The following is a 22779-nucleotide window of genomic DNA, read 5'->3' on the forward strand; positions in this document are numbered from 1 at the left end:
TGTAATGATTTCGAAGGGTGTCCGCACGAGCGACTTTATCTGGCGAGATGTCGGCAAATGAGAACGAGCAGGAAAGCACGCGCCAACGAGATATCGCGTAAAGGCTCAACCGCATCAGACGTTTTTCGAGCGACAAAACGCCGAGCTTCGCTCAGCAGCAAGCGACTCTCGGAAAACATCCGGAGCTAACCTCATGCAGCGTTTCTACAACGGCGGATGGACGGCGTCCCATGAGAACGTTTCCGTGCTCTCAAGGAAAGAAACTCTAAACTTTATAAACACTTTTATTACAAGAAAAAGGGTCTCAAACACAGATACTTTTGAGTGATAAAATGTTACAATGAACAAGATGCTGCAGCAATGCACATTCACGAAGTAATTTGTTGTGAATGCCGGTCCCGCTGTCCACATGGTATACCCAAATACACGGAGCGAACGCAGCTTTCCAGTTGACATCTTCATCAGTATGTTGCACACTTCTCTTTGTGATTTGCACGTTGGACGCTCACACAAGAATTACGTTTTTAACACCCGCAACAATCTTCTGGCGAACGCGATCCACCCTAGCACTCTGAGCAATTCCGCATGCCGCTATCTATGGGGTGTCCCGAAATCTGGCGAGATCGGGTGAACCTAAACCGAGGCTAATACCTGATTTGCGTCGATCCAACCTCTTCCCTCGCCCACCGTCAAATATCTGCACGCCTCGGGGCGGACTTCGTGTGGTGCCGCTCTGACTGCCGCTCGCCAAACGACGCGGTAGGACGCTGGATAAAACGCCGGAGAAACGCCTCATGCGGTTGTGCATTAAGAAATGCCAAGAGCATCCGAACGACGTCTGAAGTGACGAAGGACAGCTTGCTGAAAAACGCGGAGGATGACTGCGGAGCTGAACGCATCGCAGCTGTAGCAGACGCAGTTTTTCGTCGGAAAAATTCTGTGGAGCGCAGAGAATCTCTCAGCGGCAGAGGAGTGCACGAGAGGACGTGACGTTGATCACGTGTACCCAACAAATTTTGACGCCGCTCCTGCCGCACATGCGTCTCCGCCGAGATCTCGCCCCAAAAAGTCGCTTGTGCGGATACCCGATTACCCGGTTATTGGCACAAACGATAGATGAAGCGGGGCGGCCCTTCTGTGATTTACGTGTGTGTATGTGTGTATGCACACAAATCATGTGTGAATGCTATGTACATAGACGTTTCAATCATTTCAGCCTGTAGCTTCATTTTTTGGCATAACTCAGAAGTTCGAATACTTGGAAGGAGCTACGATCCACTGGCCAGGGGGAAGAAGTTCCCCTCCACCCGATGTTCCGGAATGCGGTTTTGCCGGTGATGCAGCCCACTGCCAGATCACAGGTTAACAACACATTTACCATGTTAGCATATTAACGAGGACCATGTACACTCTAAAAACAGAACTTCACCGCATAGTACGTAATGCGCCAATCATTGCCGCGAACGGTAGGGCTATCGCTTTTGCTTCGAGGAGAGGGAGGCGCACGCCTTTTTGTGGCAATTTGGGTGTATGGTAATTGCCACAAAAATGCGTACGCCTCCCTCTCTCCTCGAATCAAAAGCGATAACCCTATCGTTGGCGGCAATGATTGGCGCACTACGTGCTATACGGTGCAGTTCTGTTTTTAGAGTGTAGGCAATAAATCTCGAGAAAGTGGATCTTTGCCGTCGCTCACCTGCACAAGCCATCCAAAAGATATTAGGCAAAAAAAAAAAAAGTGACATGTGAGCAATGCACGTGGAAACGTAGGATGAGGGGCACAGTGTGTACTTTTTGCAGTCATCTGCAGTAGATTGCATCTTACTGCATAACGGATAACATATGTATATACCTCACGACACGTCATGCAGACAGTTTATATTTTTCCATTGTCACGTGTGCGCATTCTGTGATATTCGAGGAATAAACCACAACTAAAATGGTGCACCTTCTACGTTAAAATCTTGTAACATCTCTAATATCTCTAAAATATCGTAAAATCTCTGATATCTTGTAACAGAACCTCTGTCTCCTCTTGCTACTGCTGGCATAACGTTTGTGGGATTCGTCATCATGACCTCGCTCGTCGGATACTTCACTTTCAAGTGAGCATAACGGCAAAAACAAATTCCTTCTTCTTTCTTTCTTTCACAGCAGTAACGAATACATACCATGTATGAAGTGGCTGCGTCAGCCTTAAAGGCTGATTCACATTATAGCGTTTACGGCTGCGCACTGCGTCTTACGTGTACCTTCGTTCCATCCTGAAGGATGTTCTGTCCAGTGATTCGCTGTCAGAGGACATCACACGCAAGCGCAACCGATAACGCAGCAGTGTGAATCAGGCTTAACGTTGAATTGTACGCTTTTACAGAAAGTTGCACTATGAGTCCCAGCTGTCTAACCAATGGTGGAAGATCAGCTGGGATGATCTTGTGTTGCCGGGAAAGCAGATACATAAATCTAAAGGCAGCATTCCCAGCCAAAGCGAGAGTGGCGGTGACAGCAACCACGTGAGTAACGTGGAGCAGCCATTCCTTACGTACCTTCGTGTCATCTAGTCATAATTATGCAGCGAGTAGTAGTCGGCAAAACAATTATTTGCGCGCTGCTTGGACGTTGCCAGCAACATTAGCAATGCATGGCACACGTGAAGTCAGAAGTTAGAGACCATTCCTGTTTTCTACCCTGCCCAGACAGATGACAACCGTAACCCTGTATTCGTGGCGTAGTAATAGATTTTGTTAATTTCCTTACACTCTAAAAACAGAGCTTCACCGCATAGCAAGCTGTCAGCCAACCATTGCCACGAATGATAGGGTTATCGCTTCTGATTCGAGGAGACAGGGGGATATCCGCCTTTTTGTGGCAATTTGGATACATGGTAATTGCCGCAAAAAGGCGTACGCCTCCCTCTCTCCTCGAATCAGAGCAGATAACCGTATCGTTCGCGGCAATGATTGGCGCACTATGTGCAATGCGGTGAAGTTCTGTTTTGAGCGGCTGTTTCACGAAAATCCTGCAGTTAAATAATACGGAAACGGCTGGACGCTACCGAAAAGGTTTCCTTTTTTTAAACATCCTTGAAACATCGACCAAGAGCGGAGCAGTGAGTGGCTCATTTGTATGCGCTCATTAATTAAAAAAAGAATCCTGACTTCGAAATTTTAATTCGGGCGCTCTTGTGATCGGTACCGCACCTATCGGGTCCTTCAGCGTAAAATATTGTAGAATAAAACACGCGTCGACACTTTGTGATTTTTCAACTAACTAGTTGGCTTCGGTTGTTATATTTCTTGCACGGAGCAGCGCAGCAATGCGTTCTTTGGTTCAGCTATCCGGTTCTTAACTGCATGTTCAACCATCTTTTCCACACACAGGGATGACGGAAGGTAGGGAACCAAATAATAGTCAGGGTGTTTCAGAAAACGTGTCATCCGGACTTTATAAAAAAACGGGGCGACGGAAAAATAGGGGGTAAACGGCATTTGTGTGGCAACTGAATTTGCCATCTTGCAAAAATATTTTAATTTCATTTTAATTAAAAGAAGTTCAATTTCTTTAATTGAACTCCAAAATTTCCCAAGTCAATCTCACGGGTTTTTTTTACAGAATTAGATAGCCCGTAGCGAACTTAGTCCGATTCACCGATCTCTTCTTATCCGATATTCCGATCTCTTGCTTATCCAATCTCCTGTCCTACACGCGATGCCTTCAATACAAACGCAAATGATAGTTTTAGCAGATTCTATAAAGGATCTTCTTCTTCGAATAAGATACAGGGTGTTTCAAAAAATGTGTCATTCGGACGGGGCGACGGAAAAATACGGGGTAAAGGGCACTTGTGTGGCAACTGAATTTGCCATCTTGCAAAAATATTTTAATTTGATTTTAATTAACATAAATTGAATTTCTTTAATTGGACTCCAAAATTTCCCAACTCAACCTAACGTTGTTTTTTTTTTTTTACAGAATTAGAGAGCCTGTAGCGAGCTTAGTCCGATTCACCAAGAAATCCGCTCAATATTGCAAACGGAACTGCTCCAAAAAGGTCCCGAAATTCAGGCTTCAAAGTTTCGGGTGTTCAACGGCGCACCAAACCAGTCCCAAAGATGCGCGGAAAGGAGGACATGCTCCTGCCCCCATGAAGCTAGATCAATGTATCGCCGGACCGGCGTGCAGCACGAGACGCGCCGATAACAAGGCGGGTGACATTCCACGATACGTTGATAAACGGCACAAAAATGATTCCGCCTCTTTTCTCCCGACCTTCTATCTGTCATGGGGGCAGGAGCATGTCCTCCTCTCCACGCATCTTTGCGACTGATTTGGTATGCCGTTGAATACCCGAAACTTTGAAGCCTCAATTTCGGGACTTTTTTTTTTGCAGTTCCATTTGCAATATTGAGCGGATTTCTTGGTGGACCTGACTAAGTTCGCTACGGGCTCTCTAATTCTGTAAAAAAAAACGTTAGGTTGACTTGGAAAATTTTGGAGTTCAATTAAAGAAACTCAATTTCTTTTAATTAAAACCAAATGCAAATATCTTTGAAATGTGTCAAATTCCGTTGCCACACAAATGCCATTTACCCCGTATTTTTCCGTCGACCCGTTTTTTTATAAAGTCCGAATGACACGTTTTTTGAAACACCCTGTATAAAGACAGGTAGCGAAACTCCCATAGGAGCGGAAGAGAGGGAAGGACTGACGTGCAATAATAATGTAAGGTCTGCCTACTGAGCCAAGGCGGCAAGATTCACTCCTGAAAAAAAATGCAGGAAAAGAAATTAAGACAGTCCTACGGGCGAGGCAAAGGCCAGAAACGCAACCTCCTGCTCTCCGACGGATGTGGGTGACTATGTGGGAAGGACCTTGCGGGTGCAAGATGTCTTCTAATGTAGCACAGGGGATTGGAAGAACTTTCAACCGCGCCATCCTTACTTCTTATGAGACCTGGTGCTCAGAGCAGTCTATGACGATGTGCGACAGATAGCAGTGGGTGAAACAAGGCTCGCAGCGGGAGGATGGAGCGAGGCCAATCTTGTAACTGGACGCAGGTGTTAGATTAGCCTTGCATCTCAGTCTGTGAAGTAGGGTAGCCTTGTTGCTGCTGAGGTCGTTGACAGGAGAGGATTGTCAGAAATGAGGCAATTCTGGAAAAGCAGCAAGGCGGATTTCACAAACGAACTCTGAAAACTGGTGTAGGGACCTCCAGGGAAAGATCATGACAGCCGTTGACCCTTTTCCCCCATTTTTTTTTCGTTTTCGTGGAATAGCAAGTCGGCTCTTTGCTTGGCTAACCTTTCCTTTCTTTTCTTAATGAACATTCCCCGCCCCGCCCCCGTTGGCGATGGGGTCCCCTTCCGTGTTGCCCGAGATTCCCACGTGTGACGGAAAGCACTGAATCCCACAGCAAAACCGTCACAGTGAAGCTGCCTCCAGTATTCCAGGGTTGATGGCGAAATCTGGTCGTCGACCTGAAAGTTTTCGATCCGTTGCAGCGCACATTCACGAGTCAGTCAGCACAACCACACGTTGTGCTGTGAAGCTGGACAGAGACTCCAAGGCTCGCTGGATGCCGACGAGTTCAGCCAGTGCTAAGGAAAATTGATTGTCGATGCAGCCACCGCAGGAGAGCTGCGGTGCTGCTTCCGGAAACATGGTAGGTAGACCCATCGTTGCATATCTGCAACACTTTTCCATGCTTCTCGACGATGGCTTCTTCAGCGACTACATTTGCCACTATATTTCGCACTTGAGATTTGTGTCGCAGTCCGCATATATCGCAAGCACAATGAGGACGCTGAAGCAGAAAGGGAGAGCCTTCCAAGCAGATGATTAGCCTTTGCCAGACTAGCGTCCTGTAGGTATTTCTTCCCAGTTCTCTGAACTGTGATCCGCGGTGGCCCCGGATTCGACGGATGATTTGCTGTCCGGTACGTGATCTGTGTAGCTTGTCGTATCGCCTTAGGAGGCGTTCGGTAGCAAGAAGGCGAAGAGGCATTGGTCCCGCTTCTCTACAGAGGAGCACGCTTTTTGAATGTTAAGGGAGACCCTGTTAGGTCCTCAGGCCCATTCGTTGGGCTACTTCCAACTGTGTTTGTCTCGTTTGTGGTGCAACGCGTACGGAAGCGAGTGCAGAATACGGGAGGGCACGAGTGACTTGTCTAGCTTGCTGAGTGCTCTGGATGAGCACACTCAGTCAGTGCCTCGAAGGCGGTTCAGAGCGTTCTAGGAACACCCGATGGATGACTTGATGACTGCAACCAGGGGGCTCCAGCTAAGCTTTTCGTCAATGGTGATCCCGAAGCGCTGCGTCTTGACTAGAGAAACGCTGTATCATCAAAGCTTGATTCCAACTGTCTTGAGGCGCATGCTGTTAATGATCATTACACTGGATTTTTCGGTCAAGATAGAAAGGGCTACACCATCTAGGTAGTCCGTTATGGCTTCTATGCGGCTTGCATACTTCATCATTCCCATCTTGCAACCGATGTACCACAGGGCTATGTCGTCAGCGTAGATGGAGATGGAGACTAATGGCCTAGCTTTTGGAAGAGATCTCGGCAGGACTCCCATTACAATGTTGAAGAGTGTCGGGATCAAAACGCTTCCTTGTGGCAAGCCCAAAACCTTGCAAGGAGCACTAGGGACGCTTCCCAGACGCGCCTGTGCCGTTCTGCTTGTGAGTCGGTTTGCCACGAAGCGGAGTGTGACACCAGTGCCGAGTAGACAGCTAACAGCGTTCGCCGGGCTGACGTTATTGTAGCGGCATCACTATAGCTCGCCTTCATCGCCATCTTCATCTACAGGCATCTTCTCACGCGCCATAATAAACCATTCATTCCTTTATCGTCTTCACTGCTGGCCGGTCCTTCCTTACTTAGCGCTCCACAGTTATCACAGACCTGTCTCACGTCCAAAAAGACGCTGAGCGTCGCTAGCCTTCGCTTCTTCGCACTGTCCCCGCAGATGAGCATTCCAGCACGCTGTCAGCAGCGCTGAGGCCTCTCCAGCAACCTGTCATGCAGCTCGGCAGCAAATTGTTCGATTCGAGGAACCACTGCAGACACACTAAACGTTCCATCAGTTTAGCCACAGTGGACGTGAGGGAAACAGGGGGGGGGGGGGGTTACTTTCTTTCTCTTTTTCTTTTTTTCGCGCGGAAAATATTTTCGCGTTTTGGGGGAACAAAGCTGGTTTGAGGAGGAATTCACAAGAGCTTAAATTCGCGACACATGGTTAATGGAGTGCTTTGCTCTTGCATATCGTGCCGCGGTTAATACTTGGGCATATTCATTCCCTGCTCCTCCAGTATTGACTCGCATATTCACCTCCAGCAATGGGGTAGAGCATCGCCCCCGGCGATGAAACTCCCCACCCATCATCCTTAAATAAAGTTGTTGTTTGTTTACTTGGGCATATTTCGGCACGTACTGAGACATCCGTTGTTCACGGGGATGGCGGCGTTCTAGGTCAATCCCTTTCTTCTCACAGTCATGGGAGGAAAGGGCCCTTTAGGGACCCTGCAGGAGGCCATATAGTACTGGCCGTGTGCAGGTCAGCCGGTTCATTTCAGCAGTTCTCATTCATTATCACTCAGGGCACTAAACTGTTCGGTTGGGATGTCGTACTATCACACAAGCTGGTTTTGAGAAGGCGGGGAAAATACCTGCGCGGCTTCGTGGTATATATGTACAGTGCAATGCGTTTGTAGGAGTAACAAAAGCGTGATTAATTTTCATTTCTTTACATCTTGCCTGATGGGATAAAACAATCTTCTGCGGTTTGTAAACTACCTACGCTGCATGGAGTAGAAAGGGTCAAGGTAACCACGGTATAGCGTCGAGCGCCGCACGATTTTCGCCTTCATATGGCCAGAGTTATTCGCGGGAACTTAAATTCGCGATTTTGGAAGAATGCGCGAAAAACGCAAAAAAAAAAGAAGAAAGAAACACTTCTACAGTACCTGAAGCCTTGGTTTCCCATGCTTGCGGATGGCTACAGCAACCGCCTGTTTGCCGTCCAGCCGCTTCTGCAAGTCCACACTCACTGAGCGCCACAATAGGCACTGGATGCATTATGAGCCGGCAAAGGAGCTTTGAGAGAGCACTGAAGCTCTTGCCACTAGCACCAGTGCAGTTCCATTGTGGAACCTTTTCATCCCTTTTTTTTAAATAAACATATCCCCCCTCCCCATTGTAGGAGAGTAGGCAAGTACTGATGGTTTGAGAACTTGGTTAGTTCACTAGCCATGGCGGGTGATGGGGAGTTTATGAAGTGTAGGCGTCGTTATGATGAAGGTCTATGCACCGAGGAGGCTGGCGGGGGAGAGGCAGAAGTAGCGAGACGAAAGAGCGGATGCCGTCTGGGAACCAGGAGCATCCTATGCCTGCCTTCAGCATATAGTGAATACCAGGTGAACTGTGGTGGAGATAGTAGAACCCGGTTGAGGATGAGCAGCTGATTTTGTTGATGATTCGGCGAAATCGGTAGTTTCCTTATGTACTATGACTGAGGAGTTCACCGAGGCTTCGCTGCAGGCTACAGGGGTGGGCGCTGAATCAGGAGCCCGCTTAGGAATAGTTGCCGACTCCTGTGTGGCGTCAGTGCCGCGCACAGCGTCACTGTATAAGGCATCGCTATTTGGGTCCATTTGCTGTGCGAGAGGGCTCGCTACACGGGTAGGGACGTCACTAGGTTTCTGGGAATCAGAATCGTTCGCGCTTTGCTGGGTTTTGCCGGTGTCTTTGTTTCGCAAAAATTTGGCGACCTTCTCGCCAGGTAGTTCGATTTTAGCTGCTGTAACGGAGAGCAACAGTCGCTGCCTGCTTGACTACACAGGAATTGTCCAGTGCCGCGTAGTCCTTCCCACAATTTACATATCGCAATGTGTTGGTTTTGTTGCAGTCTGTAGTGTTATGATCGCCAGCACATCGTGCGCTAGCTTTCTCGCGGGTGCACGTGTCCAGGCAGCACACCAATATTGGACCAATACTGGCCCAATATTGGCATACCTATATTGTCAATATTGACCCAATATGACAAATGCAACCCGGCCCAGTATTGGTCAGCCGGTTTTGCCAATGAACAGCCACGTTTCTGTATATTTACTTTTATATTGTCATCTCTGGTTGGTTGGTGGTTGGAAAAACCAGTTGGGCTTGTTGGAAGAATAACAAGGGGAGGTTGAATTCGCGCATCGCGTGTCATCTCTATTCTAAATCCATATATTACATTTCTATTTCAATTGGCAATCTAATTTTCTGCTGACACATGTGTCTAGCCTCTAGCTTCTAATGCTATGTCTGCCCGTACAACTGCAGTTGTACGGGCAGACATAGCATTAGAAGCTTCATCGTTGACTGAAGTCCCTCCTAATCGGGAAAGCGCAGCCACATCAGGACCGACAACGTCACAGGCCCCTGTGTCTTCAGAAGGATACCAATACCATGATAGCAGCAGTGCCATGTATTAAAAGGGAGTCTGGCCATTAGGAGGGGCCTAAAAAAGAGGCTTGACCTGTCAATCAAACTTGGACGCATTTCATTGGTTGCCTTTTCCCATGGGGGCCGCCATAACACTAAAATTTCTCCAAAATGAAGTATGATGCTTTGAACGGCGAAGCGGAGATTTCGCGCCAAAAAAAATTCACAGACTTCTTTAATTTTATACTGTGAGTATATATCCTCATGTACGCAGTTGCAAAATCAGCTTCGACTTTCGCTCTGCCATCATTATTTACGCGAAAATGAGATGTTTCGTCGCTAACGTTAGGCCTATAGCAAGACGCACCTGATACGTAAGGTTTTGCATTATATCGTTGTTGTAACTTTATTTATACATACATCTTTGGGCATTTTTTGATTCAATCTACTTACGTTACGTGATTTAGAAGTTCATACCGGCAGCTGTCTGCTACGAAGAAGTGGTTCTTCCGCTCTCCTGATCAATTACCTCGGCCAGCAACCATTTCTGCAATTCTGAGTCTTCCCAACATGCCTCTGTCCGTGCACATGACGTTGATAAAAATGGACGCAAAATCCGTCGTTGTTGTCTGTAACCAGTGATATCCGTTTCAATCTTTATCCATTATTTTTCTCCAAAATGGCGGCACCCGGTAAATAAGGGTGAGGTATAAGTACAGGATGGATGTAATAATAGACAACTGCATTTCAATCTGTGATAGGCGAGATACCTCGAAAAGTGGGTGGTGCCTCAGGTATGGGCAGGTGCCATCCGTTGCGCGTACGACGATTGTGAACAAATGTCGTCGGAGATTACATCAACTGTGTAAATAATAAGCAGAGCATAATTTGCCATGGACGCGTTTACACGCGCACATTTTGTTCCAAACAGGTGAAACCGACATTCCAAATCCGTTGGCTCACGAGCCTAATCAAACTTTCCCTTTTCCGGGTCAAACGTATCAGTCGCCCCCCTCATCGTCATCCATGTATGTATGTGTGTGTGTGCGCGCGTGTGTGTGTGGGTGTGTCTGCGCGTGCGCATCGTTGTTGCACAGCACATTCGTGCTTGCCCTCACCTCGACATCATGACCGGTCTCAGCATGGTGAAAACTTTTTTATTGTTTTATTTTTTCGCGGGGCCTGCAACAGGGGATATATTTCATTCATCTGTTCGCACGTGCTAATCTTGGCCTACAGCTCCGAGATGTGAGCCTTGCTTCTTGTTTAACCAAAAACAAGCTATACAACTACGTATTACGATGCACGCATAAACAACCACACTGTGGCACATGCGCAAAAGGAGCGGGGTACGGAAAGGCACTCTGCTCGTCCTGTTCATGGTTCTGTCTTACATGTATGTGTTTTGGAACAGGTTTTCCTATACTATTAGTACACACAGAAATAATGCGCATGTCGTAAATAAGTTTTTAAAGATCGTACTTCTACTACCAACGCCAAGAATCGCTCGCGCATCATTAAGGTAGCCGTCCCCCCCCCCCGCCCCCGCCCCCACTGTCTCCCACTCCTTCCTGCTGTCCTCTCTCCATCTGTCCACATCTGCACGCCGCTCATAGCCACAGCTGCTTCGCGGCGCAAACACCGAATAAAAAATAAGATTGCCATGTCGACAGATTTGATTTGGTATTATCGCTGGCTTTCATACCAGTACTTTCTTTCGAACAGAACAGCCGCAAAGAGACACCTTGGTATTCCTTCTCTAGCTGACTGGTACACAGCGCTCGCGGTGCATTCGTCACCGTTACGGCAAAAGCGCACTATCTCGCTTACCCGAAGACTGCACTGTAGCAGTCGGGTAGAGAAAGAGAAGGATTAGTTACGCGTCTCTGGGCAGCCGCCTCAGTGATGGGTCTTCCACTCTGATGCCAATCGATGTTGATTACTTCCCATCACACTCGTGTGTGAACTATAGGTGGATGGACACGCAGTTCAGAGACGGCTAGCTGAGCGAAAGAGCACATTGCGACGCTACTCCCTGCATATGTAAACCGAAACGAATTAATTAGTCATGTCTTGATTATCCGGACACCTCGGGAGTCGTCCTCTTTTCGTCCGGACAACGAATTTCCGGATAGTCGAACCAAGCAAACTTCCGGGGAAACCCGAAAAATTTGGGGGACCTCTTCATAGCTCAAAAAAAGGAAACAAGGAAACGATCGTTGCTTCACGAATTCGTGCGAAGTCAGCTGCTTGAAATTAGTAGGCACGCGTGCGACAGAATTCTGATAACAGCCACGTCACCCGCTGCTTCACCCTGCTGTTCAAAGGAGGGCAATGACCCAGAAAGTTGGTCCCGTGTATATGTTTTTTGTCTTTTCGCAAATGTCATTGGCATAGGTCAAAAGACAGGCGATGCTTTCGGATGGCCTGGACATTGACGTTAACATGTCGATTTCTTGCGCACGTTGGATACAGGGCACCTCTTCCGCTTATCGTCTACCTTTACCGTGTGCCCGCGCACACCAAAAGGGAGCGACCTCTGAAGAAAGGGGAGTACAACAGTACAAAACGCCCCGGTGAGGTTAGAGTAATAACGGTACTAAACGTGCTGTCTATTTAGTGACTCTATGTGAGATGTGACCCTTTTTCAGAACAATGTGAACACGGCGCATGCCGGGGGCAGAGGCCGTTGACACATTTCCGGATAAGCGAATCAGAAGGACGTAGGTTTGGAAAATTTGTCCTCGTACTTACTGTCCGGATACGGATAACGAGTTCCGGATAGCCGAGACAAAATACAACGGTAGCAGGTTCATTCGCGGTATGTAGCCCGGATAACGAGTTTTCCGTATAAGCGAGACATGACCACCGAGGCAATCACAAAGTATCAACGTGGCCATCCTTTTGGGAAAGTTTTTGCTGTAGGTCTCGATCGCTATTGCATAGGTACCGAAAGCTTTCCATGTAAAACGTACAATTTATGCTCTGTTATTTCATTAATGAGCCTATGCAAGTCAGCCACTCATTGGTCAGCACTTCGTCTGTACTTCAAGGACGTTAACAAAAAAAAAAGTTATTCTGTAGCGTCCGAACTGTTCAGCATTTTCGTGAAGCACCCGGTATAGTGCCGCATTACAGCCGCCCGTGCGCGTCAAACAGCTGTAAACACTGCGCAGTCCGTCCTACTTTTATGCCCGGCACACGTGCGAAGGGGTTTAAATATTTAAGTGACGATGTTCTATCGTTGAGCATCATGATGCATAAAAAGAATAGTTATAGTTCGTTATAGAAAATATATTTATAAATGTTACACACTATTTGCGAGTCGGTGACAACATGGTCTGCACAACACAGAACCTACTTTTGTTCACCCATACTAGTCGATGATGTATTAGAGTCACAATACGTGTTCTGTTGTTTCCGTCATTGATGTCATGTTATGCAACGTTTTATATGTTCTTTGTGCGAACGATTATTAAGTGTATTCCTTTGTTTTACGTCAGGCGTGGTTGTTACTTTAAAACGTTTATCATACTGCACATTATGAAAGCATTGCACTAATCATTCTAGCGTTTTTTGTTTTTTTTTCATTACCCAGCATTTAGTCTGAAATACTATGTGTGGGCTTACGAGTGCTGTAGTACAAGATCCAGCCAGCACTATGGTTTACAGTGTGCGAGTACTTTTCGGACTGCTAATCAGCAAGAAAATATTTTTTTTTAATTGTGTTTTCAATATACTCACATCCCACATAAGGTGACATAACAACGCGCGCGTATTCGTAAGAATGGATGCACGTCAACTTTGGGTTCAGTAATACATTATTAAGCGAGGGTAAAGTACAAGAACCGACACTGGCCGGTAAGCAAAAATAGGAGTGAGACGAGAGTTCCTATAACAGGATGCCACCAACGGTGTACCAAGCAGAAATAACTGACAGATGAAAAATAAACTGAAGAAGTGAAGAAAGGGAAACGAAATAAATTAACCCTTTGTATGGACAACATAGAGATGACTACATCGAGTCTTAGATGTTACAATAGCACCACTTTTTTCAATACTTCAACAAATCAAGTCGGTTTAGCAAATTTTGTAAACTTATTCCAGTTGCTTGTAGGTGTCTAACGTACATTAGCATATTCATTTAACCACATTATTTGCGAATGCTCTACATAATATTACTACAATAAAATATTTGAGGTTTGCCTAATGAATATTCTAACAGCGTCAACTACTCAGATTAGCGTGCTAGTTCCAGGAACGTAAACCCTACAGTGCAGTGAGAGACCCAATCATCATCACCAAACTAAAGTTGTTGTTGTTTTTAACAACTCTGCTTATGAAAGAGTTATGCCTCTTTCCGAATTGGATCACCTATGCGCAGAAAGGTAATGAACTGCACATTATGCACAAATTAACTGGTTTTTAGAAACTCTTGTAGCATACGCTTTAGCAAACCGACTGTTTAGAAGATTGTTGTGTAACTCTCGTTTTAATTCACAATCCCGCAACATCTTGCTTCTACAGCACCTCGAATTGGTTTTACGGTGCTTATTTTTGTTTGCACGAAAATGCTGCACGCACGTGAGTACACTGAGATGCCATTATCATTTAACAGGTCTTCGTTATTAGGAGCAAGCACCCGTCTTATTATTCCACCGTGTCACTAAAGGTAATGTCACGGTGTTGTAACGTCTGCTTTCTATGTGTACAACGCTTGGCCGCGCCTTTTTTTGGCACTTCTGGCATCATGTGGGTAAAATAGATCTTGCGAATTGGCACAATGCGAAACACCCGCCCCTGTAGAGCGTGCTTTGCCTGCATGGTACATCTGTACATCGCTGGAGCCCAACGCGTAATTCGTTAACTTAGCCTCGAGCGATCGGAGCGAAGGGCAGCCAGTATTATTTAAATATTATTTAAATTATTCATTCACAATATTTACGTTCTTCGTATTCGATGTTCTTCTTCCTTTCTCGCATGTGCTGTTAGGTTTCTATTCTCTTCACGTTAAAAAGTATTTCGCTTTTGCGTCTTAGTGCGCAAAAGTAGTAGTCTGTAGCCATTCCGCGATAAATATGCACAAATCGTATATAACAATCGTTTATAAGAACACAGCAGCCATGTTACTGACAAAATGGCGTAGATGCAGGCTAGCTGCTCGACGAGCTCCATAGTGTAAAAGCCGGAGTCTGGGCACACAGTGGGACGACACGCAACACACGACTCAGAAACCATGTTACGCCATGTTACGAGCGGTAACATGGTAGATGGTATATCGGGTGACACCTGACATAAGACATTTTTTTTGCAATGATACCGGGTTTTGTCTTATAGCTGGTTTAAGGATCTCCGATGTGACGACCACACAGGACTGTCTCACAAGCTTCAGTTGAATGCCACAATGTATGAACAGAAAATACACTCTTGAAACAGATGTTCTCTACATAACACGCTAACGGTCAACCATTACACACACCGTTATGGAAAGCGCGGGACATACGATTCTTGTAACAATTAAAGTAAATGCATAAGGGGTTACAAAAAGGAGTCTCCCTTTTCAACAAATTAGGGGACAGAATGATGTCATTCGAGATAGTGGTTGGCTGTGATCGCGCTATCCGATGGAGCCCTGTTTAAAGAGTGTGCGACGGCACTAAGATTAGGATCCAACTGAAAATTCATCCACTGATCCACCAACACGACACATTAATCTGCATATACAGACTCCACGGGATCGCCAAACATTTTTGTTGACTTGCCACGGGTTTATTCGCAATTCGGTGCATAGAATCAATGCACTCCTGAGAATACGAAAACGAGCAGAAACAGTAGTGTTGAAAGCCGTTCATGGAAGGTAGACCTCCCAAGGCCCATGCAAACTATCGCGTTTTCATTTAGGACCTGAATAACATGTGCATGGAACGTTGAGCGGTGCTCCAGAAAGGATACATTTCATACTCTGCCAAGTACACGCTGGGGGGTCGGCACTGCTTGCGACACACTTGTCTCTAATCTTCAGCACGTGGCGGAACAACTGCTTACCGGCGGAGTCGCGCACGAAGTAGCTATACAGCTCGCCTAGCACCTATAGAGGCACTTGTGTTGTCTCTTACACAGATCCATTGACGCTGGAGAGTTTGGCCGTTCTTTGATCTTTTGCCGCCTTGTGGGCAGCTTCCGCTGTCGTGAATTTCGTCATGAAGGCGTCCAGAGGGTGTTGCCGTTCTGGAGAGAGCCGTCAGCTGACAAACGCGTGTTCCAGTAGTTCTTACTCCCGCAGTGTGTCAGTTGTTTGCCCTAACGCATAAAGTACCACGAAAAACGCATCTGTTTCCCGAGTAAAAGGCCAGATCCAAAATGTCGGCGCCGTCAGCATGAGGCCTTAGTGTGACTTAGAATGACGCGCTTTAAAATACGCTCCTCATAAACGGCTGTGCTCCAGTGTGGCGGACGAACGAATTACCGCCGAGGGCCGTACACGCTGCATGTCGCTCCGCGACATTTTAAATGGGGTAATACTTTATCGGCTTGGCATGTTACATTTGCAAAATTCAGTGGAGCAATAAAGAAGTGGAAATACTGCACGGTGTGTCGAGTGGGCGAGACTGTCAAGATTAACGCATGACACCTAAGAATAAACATACAGCAACCTCTATGGAAAAATTTGTATCTACGCAAAATTTTCGTTACTTGCCAGATTATGGGAGTCCGTGGCGAAGTCAGAAGGGGGATTTCGGGTCTTCAACCTTCCCGATATCGTATACCTTTGGTAGCGCATTTGAAGAGGGAAAAGAGGTAAATCCTCTCCCCTATGTACGGTTTCTACAGAATGCCTCCCGAAACATTTTTTCTGGCTACGCTATTGATGGGAGTCAAAACCCAAATTGGAACGCTTGGATATCACTAACACACGCGCAGTCGCTGAACATTGCATATTTTGTGAACAAGAAATCGCCCGTGACGATGAAACACACCAATCATCATGACAATTATTTATAGCCTGTGATTGATAGTATAATCCATTCTTATTGACGCACATATTTATAACGCTTTAAATGAAGCGATATTATAATGCTTCCACGTGGTATACCTAGAAGTGGTGCAGTACCAAAATTTGGTCTGCATCCCTAAAGGTATCAGCTTCGTCACTTACAATTCCACGCTCAAACGATGCTTGTACGCTCAGCTCGCATATCATGTACATTTATTTCGATAAACTTCACACCATTTAACTGGTCGTAATTTTATGTGGTTTCTTTTACTAATAAATACGCTGTTGGAATTTTTAAATCGTTTTGTTGCTTTGCATTCATTCGGGTAAATATAGCACTAAGAATGTTAAATTAGAAAATGCGAAGGTGAGATGCCAATCCTACAATGTACACAATAGTGCGCTCAGTTGTCTCGCGACGTAAACACCCAATTATAAATTATATACAATAGTGCGTAAGCGACGACAATTTCTCCAGCCACTACAAATGTTTACCTCTCCTGCTTGATTTTTTTTATTTTGTGTTGTATTTTTTATTTAAAATGTGTTCTTATATATTTGGAACACCTCCTGCAATCCGAGAAGCACAGCCCATATGTTCCTCTGTTTCGCAAACAATAAAGAATGGTGAAACGTAATTATGCTTTAGACTAAATACCGCACTTATACTTCATTACAACCTGGACGAGAAGGGAGAGAATTATTCATCACCTCGTTTCGGCATAAGTTTCGGCACTGTCTGCGAGAGTGAGAGCGGACACCTGGAGAGGCTAATGCTAAAATCGACTCCGAGAGGAGACCAGCAGACAGTATATGAAGTACGGACATTGCAGGTTCTGCGCGAGACTTTACGCCAACCCCCAGAAAAGGATTTTCGTGTAGTGCCTTCGCGCGGGAGCCGCCGATAGGGGTCGTTGTGCCACGATCTGGATATTACAGACAAGTGTGACGCAAGCAGTACGTACGTGGAGACGTGTTTATTGCTGAGGTGCATGAGATATCGAACTAGTAAGAGGCATCCCTTGATCACATGAAGTACGGTGGAACAGAAGTTCCGTGCCCAGTAAAGCGTAATAACTGCAAGACCAAACAGCAATGTATTCATTGATATGCATTTGATGTAGAAATACAAGTTTTATTGTCCTGTAAAATTTATACAAGCTACTTCAAACTTTGTGTCTTTGATGCCGCGTGTTCATTCGCCAAAAGTCGTGGCGGAAAGGTCCCATTATATGTGAACGCACTTTGCCGGTGAGGTCACCTCCACATGAGAACCTGGTCTGCAGTCAGAACAGGAAGACTGTCGTTTGAAATTTGGAGTGTCGAATTTACATCGAGTGACAGTTGCATCGAAAAAGTCGAACGTCAGGAAGAATTTGTTAAAAGTGGCATGTCTAACAGACAATATATCTGCCATGTACGTCACGGTATCTCAGCGTTCGAAATACCAGATCTCAAAAATCCACAATACCAAAGTCCCAAATTGCAATAGAAAAGTTTATATGGGAAGTCTGACAATGACTGTGTTTCAAAACAGGGTATCATTGAGCAACGTGCCAGCTTCGTGTGTTATTGAATGTCCGTCAAAGTCGAGGCGCGTTTACATGAATGCGACATAAGTCGACAGGGCGAGACAGGTCGATCTCCCCTCTCCACGTTAACCCGCCTAAATGGACCTAAAGGGGACGTCGACTCAGCAGAAATAAGTCGCTACGTTGGGGTAGATCAGACGACTGGAGTCGTCTCGCCTTTGTCATGTAAAGCGGGCAAGTCGACTTTGCCGACGGTTTCCGCTACGTCACAACCGCATCTGCCGCCGTGCTACGCCCGCGACACATGAAAATAAACATGAGGGCGGACACGGTTGACGTTCCCGCCGGTGTAAACGTTTCAAGCCAGCAGCATTGGGCATCGACTGGGCCGTTGGTGGAAGGCGTTAATGTTTATGGGCGCAGTAAAAGAAATCACACACTGATTAAACAGTACCCAATTGCAAAGTGACCACCCTAGTGCCTAGGCGCCGCTGTCATCGACCGAGTCGACTGAATTGCCCGGCGTACTAAGGCGCATCGCTTCTTGCCATGTGAAACGTCCCAAATCGATCTTTGCGATCAGTCGTCTGTTTCTTTCAGTCGACGTATGCGCCCATGTAAACGCGCCTGATGAAATGCACAGTTTAGCGACCGTTAGGCTCAGCGGGGCAGACGAGCTGAAGGAACGCAAAACGAAGCGATATTGGTTAGTTTACGGTCAGGGGAGCTTATATAGTACTTTAGTGAGACCTACAAAGGCCTGCTATTGCACTTATTATTAGTCCTATCATAACCTATCAAGGCCTATAAAGACAATAGTGAGACATGAGAGATTTTTATAGGTTAGTCCAAGTTTGCGTTGACTACAAATCCCCGCACGGCGCTGCCGACATTAGAGTGTGCCGATTTGAGATTTTTACCGTATGGGATTTTTAACATGTGGATTCTTAACTGTGAGATTAGCAATAGGGGCATCAGACGTGCAGCCGCTTAGGAGTCGCCTAAGCGCGCTAGGAGCTGCCTCTTTCGACAGATGTGGGAATGCTCGGCGTCTTCTGAATGTCTCCTTCCTTTGTATATCCCTTACACCGCCGTAGTCGTCACGATGCCCACAGCTGTCAGGCCAACATCACCACCACCTTACACCCTTTTACATTTTGTTGAAGAAGGCTGGCGCAAATACGCGATAACTGTTTTACTACGGATGTTACTGCATATGCAGTGCCTTTGTAAATTGCACATTGGATGCTATTATTGCATATTACATGTGCCTTTGGCTTCATTCATTCATTCTAATACCACCTTGGTCTTACTAAGATGGGCCTGTTTATATAAAAGTTGAGTACGAGTAGACTCATTCTCAACGGCTTTGACAGTGCTCTCTAGATGCGCACCGAGTGCTCAATGCACTGCCAAGGCTATTGAGATTGAGCCACTCGTAATCAGCTTATATGCAAACAGGCCCTGGTCAAAACATTCCCGTTGCTCTCGGGCTAGTGCTCAAGCGCTTAGGACTGCAGAGACCGCAAAATTGTCAGACATCGTTGTAATCACGGATATAGTGTACCCAAAATGGGAAAAAGTAGGAGGACGATATTTAGGGTGCTGGACACCGCCTGACGTTTCGAACGGACGCTGTTCATCAGAAAAATGGGAAACATGCTAACACTACCCATCTGAACACTCTTATGAACACTACCCATCCAACAGGCCTAGACGAAAGACTGGTTTTAGGCTTCTAATCAACTGTCGACGGGTGTTACACATGCTGCCCTAGTTACACGTTTACGTGCAGCCCCCTAGCGGGCTGGGCAGTAACATCATCCGACACTAGCTTTCTGTTTCCCCGCTTTCTGATGAAGAGCGTCCGCTCGAAACGTCAAGCACCCTAAGTATCGTCCTCCCACTTTTTCCTCTTTTGGGTACACTAGTCCCGGTTTTTACTCTTGCGTTCTATGTACCTGGCAGTCCTTTAATCGTTGTATCGTAATCACGATTCACGAGGCGCTATCTCACGCATCGATCGCCACTCTGAGACGTGCTATTTCGCAGGAGAGGCCCGGCACCAGCTGACAAGACGGTACCCACGGTACCGCGGTATCGCTGCAGTGGATGCCCTCCCATAAGGAAATTTCAGGGAATGATCGAGCTGATCAGCTGGCCAAAGCAGCTACAAAAATCGAGCCGAAAGGCCAGGTGCAATCAAGTGGATTCGCTTAGTCCAGAGCTATCAAAAGACATGTATGGATGCCACATTCCGATACGCGCGAACGGGAGACGGGTCTGCACCCCTCCCTGTGCAGTGAGTGGCCTCTTCAAGGCTGAGGTTTCCCTCCTGCTTCGCATCCGATGTCGTAGTGCCTACACGTGCGCCCACACTTTCAACCTCGGCCGCACTTCTAGTTTAAATTGTCGCCAATGCGGTGAACCAGAAACAGACGGACATTTTATAATGGTCTCTCCGGCTACATCCGACGCCAGACGGGAACCCCAGAAAGCAGTGCAGCACCCTGGAACATCAGAGCTGCATATTGAGGAGATCGTCCATCCGTGCCGCCACCTCCAGCGCCGCAAATCCGCACAGAAAGCCCTGCTGAATTTTCTGAAGGCTGTGGACCCTCACGGTCGGTTGTAGTGCAGGAAACTGTAGAACCGGACGTGGGAGCCTTCCCCTACCCCTACCCCCTTCCCCCACCCTCTTTCGTCCCTTCCCCTAGCAACGTGCCGCCAATCTAGGCAGGCAGACCGCTCGAAGCCCCACGTCACCCCCCCCCCTCCCTCTCTGACTAATGTGTGATATACAGGGCGGAACCTTAGAAAAAAGAAGGAAAACGTGTGCCGTATTCATGAAGGAAGGAAAGGGAGGAGGAGCCCTGTTGCTCTGAGAAGTGAAGCCGAGACTAGGCCTCATTCCAGTGACATCACCGCTCACCTTGTGGTTTCGGTACATACATCTCTATGGGAGCCCCCAACGCATAGTTTCGGAATACTTGGAGAGGTGTGGTGGTAGCGCGCCGAAGTGGGCCCCAAAGTCGCGTGTGCAAAGCGGCCTCGTTGGCCAATTCAGGTAACGTGACCCTCGCCTGGCTCCAAAGAAGCTACAGCTCACTCTCCTATCCCCACGTCACTTGCCCCACGCTTCTCTCTTCTGTCGAAGAGCCGTTGGTGCGCCTCCTTTTCTTCTTTCCTCCATGGCCGTATTCGAAGCAATTACGCAACGCAAGCTCGTTGAAGTTAGCGCAGGGGAAAATGGTGCCCCCTAAATATCCGAACCTGAAATAAAAACACATGAAAGGGCTTGACAAAGACGCCTGAGATTGCTCCATTCTTTCTCTGTTCTCTTTCTCCCCCTCCCCTCTTTTTCTTCTTCTTCTTCTTCTTTCTGGAGCACGATGAACGGAAAAAGCGCTCTCGTAGGACGAAAAACTGGTGTTCTGCAGTGGAACGTTAAAACAAAAGATCCTTTTAACCATCTCAGCTGCGTTTTTTTTATTTCTATGTATTTTTATAGTGCGTATTCTAATTCATTTGACTTTACTAAACGCAGACAGACTGCAGACAGACGCCTTCAGGCAAAGTTCTAATTCCCTTGAATTAGAACTTTGCCTGAAGGCATCTGTCTGTAGTTCCGTACACGTTTAGTAAACTTTGCGTGACGAACGGCATCATACATATCGTGGCCGTCATCTTTCCGAGCATTCTCGCCGCCCCCGCTGTGTCCGATAATGAAGGCCCTCAGCTACCTACATTATGTGTGGCTGTACGTATAGGTAGAAGGACCAACTAATGCTGAAACGAAGAAATGCACGCATGCCGTCCCAATACTGCGTATTTTTTACAGTTCAGTGCCAACGCTGTTCCCGTGGGGTGTGTCAATGAGTGACGAGACTTCTTTCGGTCACTTCTTACGATGCGCACGTTTGCTGTTTGCAAGTCTACAGAAAACCTGCATGCTCCCTCTTTATACATGTTGTGCCTAGACTACTAACTGTTCTCGTTATAGTCGTACATGAAATCTACATCGAATGTGAGCACGCTTCAAGCCTGCATCCTGTCGGGTATTCAAGTTGGAACATATAAGGTAAGCGGCACATATGGTTGTAAAGTGTGCAAACTAGATGTATAACGCCTCGGTCAACACTATACTTTCACGTCTGTATCAAAGGGTCATTGCGTTTTCCTGCACGTCTTAATGCAAGCGCAATACTTTTCGTCTGTGTCCGGTATGGAATAATTCAGATGTCAAAAGTTTACTCCAGGTGCCACACTAATCAATCCAAGTACCATACAAATCCATCTGCGCGCATTATCATTTAATCCGGCTATAAAGAAATCGTTACGGTAGCTGTATCAAACACTAACTCTGGTGGAAATAAATTCGTATTCTGAAAAATTAGTGAGGACTTCTTGCCATTTGTAACCATTACGTCTTCTTTGCTTCGTCGATTCTGTTACCTCTAGTAACACCACTGATATGAGTGTTCTTTTACCAACTTGAAATGTATAAACTTGAGTTTTCTTTTTGTTGTCCAGCACACAAAGCTCAGCATACGCGGGTTTGTGTTGGCATCGTCCCATGCACTTCTGCTGCTGGTAACACTACTGGTAGCAATGCTGTTTTTATGTTCGCAGCCAGATTAAGCCGTATGGCGCGTGGATTAATTGATAAGGCGCATGTAGTAACTTTTTACACTCAAATTAATTAGCGTGGTATCTAAACTAAAACCTTCTCATCCGAATTATTCCATATCGCAGAAAGGTTAAAAGCATGTCGAATGATAATGGGAAAACATGCAGAAACAGTACATGATGTGTGATGCGTCAA

This window comes from Ornithodoros turicata, chromosome 2 (genome assembly GCF_037126465.1).
Source record: "Ornithodoros turicata isolate Travis chromosome 2, ASM3712646v1, whole genome shotgun sequence".
NCBI lineage: Eukaryota > Metazoa > Arthropoda > Arachnida > Ixodida > Argasidae > Ornithodoros > Ornithodoros turicata.